The sequence below is a fragment of the Pantherophis guttatus genome, chromosome 1 (genome assembly GCF_059756535.1).
Source record: "Pantherophis guttatus breed Tessera chromosome 1, ASM5975653v1, whole genome shotgun sequence".
NCBI lineage: Eukaryota > Metazoa > Chordata > Lepidosauria > Squamata > Colubridae > Pantherophis > Pantherophis guttatus.
In genome coordinates, this window is record NC_142063.1 from 329,702,977 (window position 1) to 329,717,551 (window position 14,575).

The 14,575-nt window shown below is 42.9% G+C and overlaps 1 protein-coding gene across 2 annotated transcripts in view; it reads left to right on the plus strand.

The window, feature by feature from the left end:
• Nucleotides 1-258: 258 nt before the first annotated feature.
• CAMKK1 (calcium/calmodulin dependent protein kinase kinase 1) overlaps nucleotides 259-14,575 on the plus strand; it is a 141,059-nt gene continuing 126,742 nt past the window's right edge. Inside the window, exon 1 of one of the 2 annotated variants that reach the window (XM_034420904.3) lies at nucleotides 259-562. The gene's annotated coding sequence lies outside the window, so the exon portion shown is untranslated. The remainder of the gene's footprint in view (nucleotides 563-14,575) is intronic. The other variant, XM_034420905.3, reaches the window with a different exon arrangement.

Below are 14,575 nucleotides of genomic sequence, written 5' to 3' on the forward strand. Positions count from 1 at the left end.
AAAAAGCGTTACTCGTAGCCGCTTCTCCCGGCCGGCAAGCCCGGGCACGCGACAGTCCCTCGGCAACTTTTCTCTGCAGGCAGCAGCGCGGCGATTCAGCGGCGGCGGCAGAAGCAGCATTTCCAAAGACGTCCAATGGCGATCCGAGCCCGGGCGGGCAATTGTCCAGTCCAATGAGAATCCGAGGAGCCTCTGTACCGTCTGCCAATCGGGCCGCCTGTCACAGGAGCTGTCCCTGGAAGAGGTGGTGGAGGGGGGGGGGTGAGGAGGAAGCGCCGGAGCCCGGCTCAGTCGCCCTGGGCTGCGGATTGGAGGCTGGCGGGAGCGCTGTGCCCGCGTCTGCTTGCAGGCAGGAGCACGTTGGGAAAGCGGCGGGGCGAAGGCGGCTTGGCTCCAGCCTGGGAGGGGCGGTGGGTGGGTAAAGTGCCGCCGCTTGCCGCCGCTTGCTTCAGCCCGGGAGGCTGGCAGGTGAGCCGCGGCAACAACCGAGGTGATCCGCGGCGATCGCTCCTTTGGAAACCGAGCGAAAGGCTTTGCGGAGCGGACCGTCTCGCTGGGAAAGGTAGGTCTTTTGTTCGGGTGGTTTTCTTTAACCCACCGCCGGGCTCCAGACCCAGCGCCGATCGTTCTGGATCCGGGAAGAACTCGGTCTTGCCTGCCTCCCCTTCTTCTTCCCTTCCGAGGCTGGTCAAAGGGGATATGCAGGATTCCCGGGGTCTTTTGCCGGACGCGGCGTCCTTCTGCTGACGGGTGGTCGCATCCCGGCTCGGCGAGGAGGAAGGAGCTTGAGAAAAAAAAATACCCTGAAACCAGAGGAAGGGGGGTGGTGGTGGACTGAGAGATGGGAATGCGAGAAGGGAAAAAGTTGCCTCTGAGCGAGTGCAGAGCGCCCAACCGTCCCGCTCATCCTTTCTAGCGGGGGGTAGGGGGCGATTTTGGAGGAAGAAGGGGCTGAACCGGCGAGGCGGGAAAGGGTTTTTTCCTCAGCCGGAGGCTCGTTTCCAATACGGGGAAAGTAACAGTAACAGAGTTGGAAGGGACCTTGGAGGTCATCCAGTCCAACCCCCTGCTCACGCAGGAGACCTGTACTAGGGATTCGAACCGCCGAACTGTAGCTCAGTCTCTGCTCCCCAGCAGCTCCACGTTCAGGTGTGTATCCTGGGCGGCTGTACACACACACGTTCATTGTGCATCTTGATTCTTGAGGTGTAATTTCAGCTTTGGACTGTTTTGAAGCCCATCTCTTCCAATGTCCCTCTTAGTGTATTGAGAGGTGTTGTAAAAGCCAACCTTCCTTCACTGGAGCAGAGGATTCTAAAGGGGCAAATTGCAGTTCACACCTGCTCCTTTGAAATCAGAGTTTCTCCCCCCCCACCACCTTTTTTTTCCCCCTCCTTTCCAATCTTGTTTTTTTCCTGTGCCCCTCCATCCAGTGCCAAATGCAGTCGTGCGACAGTAACTGGTGCATTTTCGGACATCTCCCAGGCACAGTTACATTTTGCTTTTCTGCGACCTCCTCAGATGTGCCCTGACCCACCTGCTAATTTTTCATCCGTGGCCTCCTTGAAATATCCAAGGGCTCCAGGAGCCCCATATGGTCCCAGTTGTAAACCTCTCTTTTAAATTACACATTTAATGTGCAGTGAGATTGGGTGCATTTTTGTCACAGGCCTCTCCGCTTCTTTTATCTAGCCTGCCTTGCAAGGTTCTTGTAAGCTTCCTTGAAGCCGTCAGGAATGAGAAAGACATATAAGGAATAGTAACTAAAATCCGGACCTGCATTTAAACCTTCTCAAGTCTTATAACTTACCCCATTTTTTTCATATTCTGCACCAAGATGCTCCCTTAAAAGGGCTGTTCAAGTTTTTTTTTTTTTTTCCGAGACAGGGAGGGAGAAGATTACCATGGCATGGTGACCTTTCTGGGCAGATAACTTTCATGGTTTACTGATGAGCTGTCTTCCACCAATGTTTAATCTTTAATTAAACATGATCCTTTCAGACCCTTTTGATTCTTGCCCTCTCACCAGCATGTTCTATCCAGAGAGAGAGATAATTCATTTTCTTTCCCAGCTGAACACTGACTAGAATAACTAATATGCTAGAATACTTTTGTGGCTGGACTTAAAGTGCTTAATAAAGCATCTGCTGTTTTGCATTGCATCAGTTGCATGAACCTTTTACCCCAATTAGCAGTCATGCAGGAGAACCAAAAGAGAAAAATAGACGAAAGTAAAGAAAGGGGGACCTCTGTATCCATCCAGAAGTGGTGGGTAGGACAATATTCAAGTCTGGAAGGAGATGTGGAACTGAATCTGAAGGTCCCTTGAAAGACCAGAGGTGTATTTTGAGATTCTCCTATACATGGAGATGATGTTACCTGTAGAAGGGCAGCTAGAAAAACAGGAATCTTTTGCCTCTGGCATTCCCTTCGGGAGAAACCTGCTCTAATTGTTTTTTGCCCTGGTTATGGTCAGATTATACCACTTTTTGTGTATTCCATCCAATGCTTCCTTTTAAGATGGTGCAGATGCTTCAGCCAATGAAGAATGCAGCCCATCTGGTTGCTGGCTAGAGATTGGCAATGGGCCAGCATCAGCTGTAGCCTGAACATCTAGAGGTCCAGTTTAAAAGACCAGCCTCTAAATGACTTGCAGCCAATTTATTTAAAGGATCACTTGAAACTGTACAAACCGGTGCAGGCCTTGAGGTGTTTCACGGAGACCTTTTAGTTTATCACTCAGTTACAAGGGATATGGCCTTTTCTACAGTCGTTGCATCTTTTTTTGAATGCTCTTCTGCTGGAAATATCTCCTGGCTTCCTTTCTGACCATTTCCACCTGGATTTTAGAGAGCTGGATAATCTTTCCTGCTTGTAACTGCACAATGATATTAGATGGCTTTTAATGGTCACATGTATTTATGCATTTAAAGTTGTTCTGAGGGCCTTGGTTTTAAAAGGTGGCATAAAATATTTAAGTGCTGTAAGTAAAAATGCGAACATGGAGCCCAAAGGAAATGTGAGACCATCTATAAAAGGTTCAAAATGCAAAAAGACTGTCAATCACCTGTAGGAGCTGAGATTTCTGTTTTTTTAAGAAAACACCACTATGCTATTTAAACATTACAATGGGACAAAGAGTAGGAGCCTTGGTTGAATCATCCCAAGAATCACATTTGTTAGTTAATGCCTGTGTGATGTCCTTGTGCAGTCAGTTTCCTGAGTGATGCACTTTATCTGGCTCATACTTTACTCTACAGCATTGTCTATATAACAATGGTTTATTAAACAAATCATAATTGACTGGATTTGCCCAACATGCTAACTATATACTGCATCAATGTGTTGACACAATAGGCTGACCAAATTCGTGTTATGTCTTGTTATGAAGGGTCAATCCAGTCATGATCTTTTAACTAAGCGTACTTCAAATTGCTTTTATAAGGAGAAAATGAGAAGGACAGGGTACAAACTAGTTAAACTGTTCATAATTCTTTTTTCCTTTACTCATCCTGTCTGACTGAGGCTAACACCTCATAAAAGTAACAGAATCAACTCAAATTCACAAAAGCTTATAATCAAACATAGGTCACTCTTATTCTGCCTTATTCAGGAGACATTCTTGTGTAAAATAGAAGTCCAAATCCATTCATTTTTAAGATCACAATTCTTCTTCCCATGTTATAGACAAAGTGATTTCCGTAAAACTCAATCCCTTCTAAAGACTTGGATGATTGGAGCATAGATAGTTCATTTAAGCTTGCCAAAGCCTTACATTTTTTTTGTTGTTGTAGCTCCATTTTGTTCTCCACTGGTTCTTGTTCATAGAAGTCAGTAGCCTAGCAAATAGGCTAAACCCCCAAATACTGAAATAACTCTTGATTATATGAGTTATTAATTAATTCAATTACCTTGAATGCAAATTTTGATTTATCTGATCATTCCAAATATTGAATCATATTTTGCATGGTGAATCCATTCTGTGTTGATTTGTTTGTTTGTTTGTTTGTTTGATTAATTATGTGCCATCAAGTTGCTTTCAAATCCTAGCAACTACATAGATATTCTCCATGATAATCTATCCCTAACACATTACATGTTGAGCCTAGGGCAATTCCTGCTTTCCTAAATATCCTAAGTTGTCCTATCTTATTCTCAGTGTCACTATATTTTTCCTTCCATCTACAGTAGACTTCCATTTAAGCTGCTCAAAGTCACCTTGAACCATGAGATAGGGGGCACATAAATTTGATAATAATACTGCAATAACTGACAACTCCATTTGCTAAAATTGTGAGCATGTATGTAGAAGCAGAATGCTCATTTTAAAAATAGAATTGAATAGAATAACAGAGTTGGAAGGGACCTTGGAGGCGTTTTAGTCCAATCCCCTGCTTAGGCAGGAAACCCTATACCAGTGATGGCTAACCTTTTTGCCATCGTGTGCAGGAGTGGGAGGGAAGTTGGCGCTCGTGCCCACACCCATAATTTTATGCGCCCCGCCCTGCACATGCATGCCCAACCCCCTCCCCCCCTCTCCTGGCCTCTCTAGGAGTCTCTGGGGACGGCAAAAAAGTCACTTCCTGTCCAACCGGGAGTTGGGAAATGGGCCGTTTCAGGCCTCCAGAAAGCCTCCGAGAGGGTGGGGAAGGCTGTTTTCGCCCTCCCCAGATGCATAGAGAGGATCTGGAGCCAGGTGAGAAAGAAAAACAGGCCTTCCCCACCCCACTCCCAGGCCCTCCGGAGGCAGGAAGCAGCCTGTTTCCCTACTTCTGGTAGGCCCAGAGGCCCGAAAATCAGCTGGCCGGCAAGCACATGCACACCAGAGCTGAGCTGGTGTGCCCATTGATACAGCTACGCATGCCACCTGTGGCACACATGCCATAGGTTCGCCATCACAGCCCTATACCATTTCAGACAGATGGTTGTCCAATCTCTTCTTAAAAACTTCCAGTGTTGGAGAATTAACAGCTTCTGGAGGCAAGTTGTTCCACTGATTAATTGTTCTCCCTGTCAGGAAATTTCTCCTTAGTTCTAAGTTGCTTCTCTCCTTGATTAGTTTCCACCCATTGCTTCTTGTTCTACCCTCAGGTGCTTTGGAGAATAGCTTTGCTCCCTCTTCTTTGTGGCAGCCCCTGAGATATTGAAACAGTGCTAAATGTTCTTGATAGTTTATAACATACCTATTTCTAACTTGCCATTGTCCAGAAAATCAAATTTTGTCCGTTTCACTTTTGAACACTGCAGTTTTACATCATCCTAGTGCAGTATTTTTCAACCTTGACAACTTAAAGTTGCACTCCAGATGTCTTAAAATTGTTGAAAAATACTGCACTAGGGTATGTGTGCATGTGTGTGTGTGCATGAGTTTGTGTGTGTGTGTGTGTATCTGTGTGCACATCTTTAAAAGTAATCATCTGGCAGATCTTGTAATGAGTTGACACTTTTTCCCCTATGGCTCAGAAAACTGGTTAATCCACAATTAACTTCTTTTCCCTCTGGTGATGTTCTTGGGAGTAAGATCGTTTATATATGAATTGCAAAAAACTCCCCAAATTTCTATCCACTTGTTTTTGGTTTTGCTAATTGATGTTTTATGTTGTGATTTGTCTTCCAATTATGTTGACACAAGTTCCTGCAGTTATGGCTCTTAGCCCAATAAATGACTATTTTATTCCCGGTAATTTTTTTCCCTTGTGTCTCAGATTTTACTTTTTGGTATGAATCAGTATGATGGGTGGGTCCCTAAATTGTGATGATTCAAGCCCACAGTGATGATTCATGCAAGAGGTAGATCTCTATAGTAGGTACTAAAATAGTTACTAGTAGGAGCATGTGACTTTTTCAGGGTTAAGATTTGATCTCATTTCCAAAGCTAGAATAAGAATGTGTGTTTTTACTGCATTTCACTGAAATGTAAATTGCATGAATGGTAAAATTAAATATTATTATAATCATTTCCAAGATATTGAATAATTTCCTATATTGGAAGAACTTTAACAGCCATGCCAAGGCTACGAGAAGTTAGAAGGTGCCACAGTTATATACCTTTATAGTGGATTATGTCTGCAATATCTGCTCCTCCCATCAAGTTATTTGTACATCTCCTTAGCTGTAGTCAGTTTTAGACAAGAAAGCTGAATTTACACTTTATGCCTTTAAAATGGAGATAGGAAGGAATATCTGCAGAAATGTTCTTGATTGTATACAATACAGTTTGGCTGATGTAAAAGCTGAGCAAGGTCAGATTTCATTACTTCCGGTGGACTTCCGGGTGCGCTTCAAGGTGTTGGTGATCACCTTTAAAGCGCTCCATGGCTTAGGGCCAGGGTACTTACGGGGCCGCCTTCTGCCACCAATAGCCTCCCACCGGCCAGTTTGCTCCCACAGAGAGGGCCTCCTCAGGGTGCCGTCGGCTAGACAATGCCGGCTGGCGACCCCCAGGAGGAGAGCCTTCTCTGTGGTGGCACCTACCCTTTGGAACAATCTACCCCCAGAGATACGAGTGATCTCCAACCTCCGGACTTTTCGTCGGGCCCTAAAAATTCATCTCTTTCAGTTAGCCGGTCTCTCTTGATTTTATGATTTTATGGTTGATTTTAAATTTTGATATGGATTTTAAATTGATAAATTTTAAACTATGGGCCAAATTTAATTATTTTAAATCTATTTTTAATCGCACTTTATGTATAAATGTTTTATTTTGGCTGTTCACCGCCCTGAGTCCGAAAGGAAAAGGGCGGTATAGAAATTTGAATAATAAATAAATAAATAAATAATAAATACTCCTCAACTTACAACACTTCGTTTAGTGACCATTCAGAGTTACAACGCCACTGAAAAAGGTGACACGACTGTTTTTCACACTTAGGACTGTTGCAGCATCCCTGTGGTCATGTGATCAAAATCCAGATGCTTGGCAACTGGTTCATATTTATGACAGTTGTAGTGTCCCCGGGTAATGTCATTACGTTTTGAGATATTCTGACAAACAAAGTCTATAGGGAAGCCAGATTTGCTTAACAACCATGGTACTAACTTAATAACTGCAGTAATTCACTTAACAACTGTGGCAAGAAAGGTCATAAAATGGGGCAAAACTCACTTAACAAATGTCTCGCTTAGCAACATAAATTTTGGGCTCAATTGTGGTTGTAAGTGGAGGACTATCTGTATTTAGATGGAAAGCCTATGTTGTCGAATGACCTGTATGAGCTGTGGTGGTGCAGTGGTTAGAGTGCAGTACTGCAGGCTACTTCTGCTGGCTGCCAGCTGCCAGCAGTTTGGCAGATCGAATCTCACCAGGCTCAAGGTTGACTCAGCCTTCTGTCCTTCCAAGGTTGGTAAAATGAGGATCCAGATTGTTGGGGGCCATATGCTGACTCTGTAAACCACTTAGAGAGGGTTGTAAAGCACTGTGAAGCGGTATAGAAGTCTAAGTGTTAGTGCTAGTGCTAGTATTGCCTTGAACTTTTTTTTATGTATGTGAGTAATCCTGTGGATCAGCTCTGTTTTTATTATATTGCATCTCTATCTTTGGGAAAAATAAATTATGGTTTGAACCAGGGGTGAAATGCTCCCGGATTGGACCGGATCATCTGATCCGGTAGCAATTTTTCCCTGTGGTTTGGCGATCCGGTAGCAATCGCCGCCCGGGTGTCATTACTTCCTGGTTTTAACGCGGCACATGCACTTCCGAACTGGTAAGGAAGGTAAGTAGATTTCACCCCTGGTTTGAACCAGGCCACTGATTAGGTAATGTGGTGTCTTTTTTGGTCATATCACTCAGCCCTTTTAGACTAAGGTATGTGATCATAATATTATAAAAAACGGCGATCTTTTCTTGATGTGTTGACAGCTTGAAGATACAATTGAACTGATTGATAACATGCCATCATCAATCATGGACTTCAGGCATTTCTCTGTCAACTCTTAACAACCACACAGATAAATTTTTCTCCGTGATGGTCTGTCCCCAACCTGGGCCTTCAGGTTTCCCATCAGTGCAGTCATTGCCACTGTAAACTGAATCTATTTATCTTGTTGCTGATTGTGGTCTTTTGTTTCGTTCTACCTTGCCTAGCATTAAAGCCTTCTCCAGAAATCTAAGTCTTCACATATTAGGTCCAAAGGAGAAGGAAGCTGGAAGGGACCTTGGAACTGAGTCCAAGCCCCTGTTCCAGACAAGTTGCTGTCCAGTCTCTTCTTAAAAGCCTCCAGTGATGGAGTACCCACAAGCTGTTCCACTGGTTAATTGTTCTCACTGTTAGGAAATTTCTCCTTAGTTTTAGGTTGCTTCTCTCCTTGATCTATTTCCATCCATTGTTTCTTGTCTTGCCTTCTGGTGCTTTGGAAAATAGGTGGATCTCCTCCTCTTTGTGGCCACCCCTCAAATATTGGAACACTGCTATCCTGTCACCTCTAGTTCTTCTTTGTTATTATACCTAGGGGTGTCATAATAATTTGAGCCTGGTCCTTTGTACTTGGAATGAGAATTCTGGGTTAATTTGTTCAGTAAATCATTTGTTTGTTTTCTTGGTTGTTCACTGTGTCCTTGGGAATCTTCTCCAACACCAAAGTTCAAATGCATCAATACTCTTCCTAGCTTGCTTCTTCAAAGTCCAGTTTTTACTTCCATAGAATGTCACAGAACATATCATGGCTTGCACAATTATGATTTTTGCAGGTAAAGACATATCATGGGATTTGAATGAAAACAATTTTTTTTTTAGTGCATCATTAAAAGCATATTGGAGGCAAATGCTGAAGAAATGCTTTCCTAGTGCTTTAATACAGATAGCAGATGATCTGGGAAAAAGCAAGATACCTTCAATCCATCCTAGCTCAGTTTGTGTAATAGAACCTAAGAATCTTTCATGAACTTTGTTCATATAGCACAGTTAGTCTCAAGAAAGTGAAAAATTGGATTTTCTCCCAGAAATGAACTCTCTGGGGAAATGTTGTTTTATCTTTCACCCAAAACCTTCCCAAGATTTAGTACAAACAGAAAGTGAGGGGACTGATGCACCCTCTTAATGAGAAAAATGTTTCTTGCTTAATGTTAGATCCCATATTCAGACTGCCAGCAAGAGATTCTGTTTTGTGAATGCATTTCTACATCTTCAAATTAAAGGTGTGCACATACTTAATTATATTTCATGATATTATATTTAATATATTAACTTGTGTAGTTTCCTTGCAGATCAATAGAACTCTTTGACCCAATTTTCCTTCCTCTTCCTTGATAAAGCAATCAGAATCCTCTGCAAATGAATTCAGAGTTAGATGCTTTTTTTTTTCCTGTGTCAAGGATTAATAATCATTTTCGGGGCTCTGAGGTTTGGAGGGAAATGCTGAGAAAGACTGAATAAGTTCTGTTTAGTTATCTGCTCAATATCAGGTCCAAATAATATCTTATTTTTGCATGCTACGCCAACATATACCACAGTCTTTTTATTCTTAATGTTATTGCCTCTGACATTAGCTAATTGGACTTTATCCCTCTTGCAAAGAAAGCTGGGTTTGAGGCTCAAACTCTTTCCAAAACTGCATTGCTTAAAATTTTGCATTAAGTATATTTTCACTTCTCCCTCTCCCTTTTTCCATAAATTGGAATTTTAAAAAAAGGACAGTTCCCAGCATGATCTTCATTTATAAGCCCAGGATGGTGCTTGCCTTGTACACCAGTCAAAATGCACCTGGTCAAGCATGCTTGGCATACAGAATGACAGATGGCATTATATCACTGAGAAGGTTTCATAATGAGCCTGATGACTGTGCTAACCAGACAGGTATCTATAATGCGGCATAGCTCGCCATTTGCATTAGCTCAGCAACTTATTAGCAGTCTCTTAATTTCAGAAAATTGACCTGTTGGTTAGTATCGTGAATGCATCATCTCCAAAGTGTTTTTGTCACAAAGCAATGGGTCTTTTTTCCCCCCATCTGAAAAATTATACATTTTGGAGGTACAAAGCCAAGAGAATACTCTCTTATAAAGGTTCCCCTCGCACATATGTACTAGTCGTTCCCGACTCTAGGGGGCGGTGCTCATCTCCATTTCAAAGCTGAAGAGCCAGCGCTGTCCGAAAACATCTCCGTGGTCATGTGGCTGGCATGACTAAACGCCAAAGGCGCACGGAACGCAATTACCTTCCCACCAAAGGTGGGTCTCCTGAGTCTTCGGAGAGGGGCGGCATACAAATTGAATTAATAAATAAATAAATAAAGGTGGTCCCTATTTTTATACTTGCATTTTTTACGTGCTTTTGAACTGCTAGATTGGCAGAAGCTGGGACAAGTAACGGGAGCTCACCCGGTTATGCGGCACTAGGGATTCGAATCTCTGAACTGGTGACCTGTCAGTCGACAAGCTCAGTGTCTTAGCCACTGAGCCACTGCATCCCTTACTCTCTTACTCTTAACTCTCTTACATTTTACTCTTACTCTCTTACATTCATTCATATTTATCTATACTGTTTATTATCTGCCTGTCTGCTAATGCATTTTATATTATCCAGTGTCAAATGGTGACAAGTTGCAGTTCATTAGAGACAACAAAGGATAAAGAATGAGAAAAAAATAATTAAAAAACAGTTTTTGTACATCTGAATTTCTGAGTACAAAATGGCAGTGTCTATGCGCAGGGATCATATGGAACTGTTGGTGGAGGTGATACTTTGGGAAGAGAAATACTCAAGAAATAACCAAAGAAGAATAGAGTCCAAATAGGGAATAACAAAGGATGCTTATTTGCATTTATTAATATTGTAAATTCAAAATGTAAGCTGGTCAGTCTTGTTAAGGAGAGATCTTCAAAGCTGGGGTAAAAAACAGAGGTATCTCAAAACATCGTTAAACACAAGCAGATGGATACTGTATTTCAACATCGGTTTTATCTGGAAAAAGGACAGTTAGTCCTTTGGTCTTGCATTCTGGGGAAAAAGAAGTTCAAATGGCTTTGAAACTCAAATTTACCCTACTCACCATTGTAAAAGGGAGGAGAGGGAAAACCCTGTCAGTATTTTTTAAGATTCTCTTTTAGTAACCTATAACAATAATGTAGAATTACAGTATTTCTTGTGAAGCTTGTTTTTTTGACCTGACCTACTTCAACAAATGACATTAACAACCATATTATTTGACAAAATACTTGGCAAAATATGTCCTTAGTTTTGGTGGGTAAAGAGAGAAGGAGATCAAAATGATGATTTTCAGTCAAGAGTTTCATCAGAGGGAATGAATATAGTACATTTGACAAGCAGAGCAACTGGGCTACTTTTCACGTATGTTAACGTCAATCATCCCCTCTTTTGATCATCACTAAGTCAGAATTGAGCCTGCTTGTCTTTCTTCAGCCATCACAGTGGTGGGTTTCTACCGGTTCTACCCTGTTCGGGAGAACCAGTATCAGCGGCAGTGGCGGCAGGTGGCTCCACCCACCCACCCAGACGTCATCACGGATGCTCTGTGCATGTGCAGACATGGCGCCCGCACTCACATTTGCGAACCAGTAGCAAAGGTAAGTGAAACCCACTACTGAGCCATCACCAACCAGTCTTCAAGGGTCGAACCATCAAAGAGTTTTTTTCAGAATCGGATGGGCAGCTATAAAAATGTTTTAAATAAATAAATAAATATTGTGATTTTAACAGGTATATGTATTATGCTCTCTTTTATTGACGTTGTTTTAATTGTTGATTGGGGGCTACCCGGAATTTGATACGAGACGGATGGACAGCTATAATAGAAATGTTTTAAATAAATTAATCAAATAAATGAATGAAGAGCCATTTTTGGTCTAGGGATTATGGCACCAGACTGGAAACCAGACTGGAGACTGTGAATTGTAGCCCTGCTTTGGACATTAGGACCAGTCACTCTGTCTCACCCCAATCCACCTCACAGGATTGTTGTTGTGGGGAAGGAGCTTTTTGTATTTTATTTATTTATTAATCAAATTTCTATACCGCCCTACTCCCGAAGGACTCAGGGTGGAGAACAGCCAAGATAAAATATGGATAATACAAATATTAAAAATTCATCACCTTGATTTATTTATTAAAATAATAAAGATGGCATATAAATAAACAAATATATAAATACAATTTCCCATCCCTTCCTTTCTGGTAAGGAAGTAGAGTTTTAACTCATATGTGGAGCTGTTTATTTGCTGCACAGGGCAGTTTTTCAAATGTTTTACCAAGGATTATCACTTGTAGTCATAAAGGAATAATCTAGAACAGGGGTGTCAGACTCAAGGCCTGGGGGCCAGATGTGGCCCATGGGGTACTTAGATCTGGCCCACAGGACTGCCCTGGAAACAGCGAAAGACCAGTCCATAGTGCCTCTGCCAGCAAAAACAGGCTCCTGAGCTCCGTTTTCAGCTGCCATGGCCTTCTGCAACCCTCTCCCAGTGAAAACAGAGCTTGAGAGGGCCGTGTGCGCCATCTCGATGTCACTCCTGTCAGGGATGCCTGTGGTGGCCCATGTACTCTGCCAGTGAAAACGGACTCCTGAGCTCCGTTTTCATTGGCAGAGGTTGCAGGAGGCTGTGGCAGCCGAAAACGGAGCTCAGAAGCCCATTTTCACTGGCAGAGTGCATGGGCCACCACAGGCACCCCTGACAGGAGTGACATTGAGATGGCCACGTCCACCCTGGCCACGCCCCCCCAAGATCAAACACAACCCCGATCCAGCCCTCAATGAAATCGAGTTTGACACCCTGATCTAGAAGGAAGGGAAACTGTACAAATAGTCCTTGGCTTACAGCCACAATTGAGTGCCACATTTCTGTTGCTAAGTGAGACATTTGTTAAGTGAGTTTTGCCCCAGTTTACGTCCTTTCTTGCAGGGGTGAAATGCTCCCGGTTTGGACGAGATCGCCCAATCCGGTAGTGATGGTGGCGGGTGGTTCGGAGAACCGGTAGCAAAAATCCCTGCCCCCACCACCACCATGCCCAGCTGAGCCGCACGATCATCAGAGGATTTTTTTTTACTTTTAAAAGCATTTTTTCTACAGCCTCTTCCGATGAAAAAATGCTTTTAAAAGTAAAAAAAAAAAGCCTCTGATGATTGTGTGGCTCAGCTGAGATCGTCAGAGGCTTTTCAAAGCATTTTTTTCTGCAACCTCTTGGCTGAAGAGGTGGTAAAAAAAATGCTTTGAAAAGTCTCTGATGATCCCAGCTGAGTTGCCTGATCGGCAGAGGCTTTCTTAGAAAAGAAATTAGAAAAAATGCTTTGAAAAGTTAAAAAAAAAAAAAGCCTCTGATGATTGTGTGGCTCAGCTGGAATCGTCAGAGGCTTTTCAAAGCATTTTTTTCTGCAACCTCTTGGCTGAAGAGGTGGTAAAAAAAATGCTTTGAAAAGTCTCTGATGATCCCAGCTGAGTTGCCTGATCGGCAGAGGCTTTCTTAGAAAAGAAATTAGAAAAAATGCTTTGAAAAGTAAAAAAAAAAAAAAAAAGTTGCCCATGCCCACCCAGTCACATTACCCCCCCAAGCCACGCCCACAGAACCGGTAGTAACAAATTTTACATTTCATCCCTGCTTTCTTGCCACTGTTATTAAGCAAATCACTGCATTGTTAAGTTAGTGACACGGTTGTTAAGTGAATCTGACTTCCCCATTGATTTTGCTTGTCACAAGGTTGCAAATTGTGATCACATGACCCCAGGACACTGCAACCATCATAAATATGAGTCAGTTGCCAAGCATCTAAATTTTGATCACATGACCATGGGGATGCTGCAACGGTGGTAGGTAGGTGTAAAAAACGGACAGAAGTCACTTTTTTCACTGCCGTTGTAACTCTGAAAGGTCACTAAATGAACTGTTGTAAGTAGAGGACTACTGTATAGGCAATCCTTGTGTAACAACCATTCATTCAGGGATAGTTCAAAGTTACAGCGGCATAACAAAATATAGTTATGACCAGGCTTTGAAGTTAGGGCCATTGTAGTACCTTTGTGTCATCAAAATCCGGATGATTGACAGCCCACCCACATTTATAACCACAGGGTGTACTTCAGCTTCCCTTCATTTGCCCATCTCTCCCTCTATCACTGTCCTTTTGTGTCTCTTTGCCAGCAAAGGTCTCACAAAGAGCCAGGAACTGTTTTGGACAAGTGTGCCTTATTAGCAGTTGCAGGAAGGAGATGGGAAAAGTCTGCTGAAGGCTGGTTGGAGGCAGAAGCAGAGGTGGCAGAGAGCAGGGCTGCCAAAAACAGAGATGCGGGGAGATAGGCGAGTGGGGGGAGTTAAAACAGAGATGAGTGCAGCAGGACAGGACAAGCAATATGTCTTCGCTGAACAACAGGGTGGTCCTTGCCTAACAACCATAACCGGGGTCTACCAGAACTGCCAAGCGATGAAGTTACGTGATGTCTTGCCTAATGACGGCTTTGCTTAGCGACAGAAATTCCGGTCCCAGTTATGGTTGTTAGGCTAGATAGGGCTACTTGTATATGTAAGTTTTCCACATGACTTTTTGGAAGCCTTGTGTTCAGGCAGGAAAAAAAAAAGTTAATTTCCTGCAGAGGGGAAAAAAAAATTTCTCTTAGCAAAACCGAGAGCTG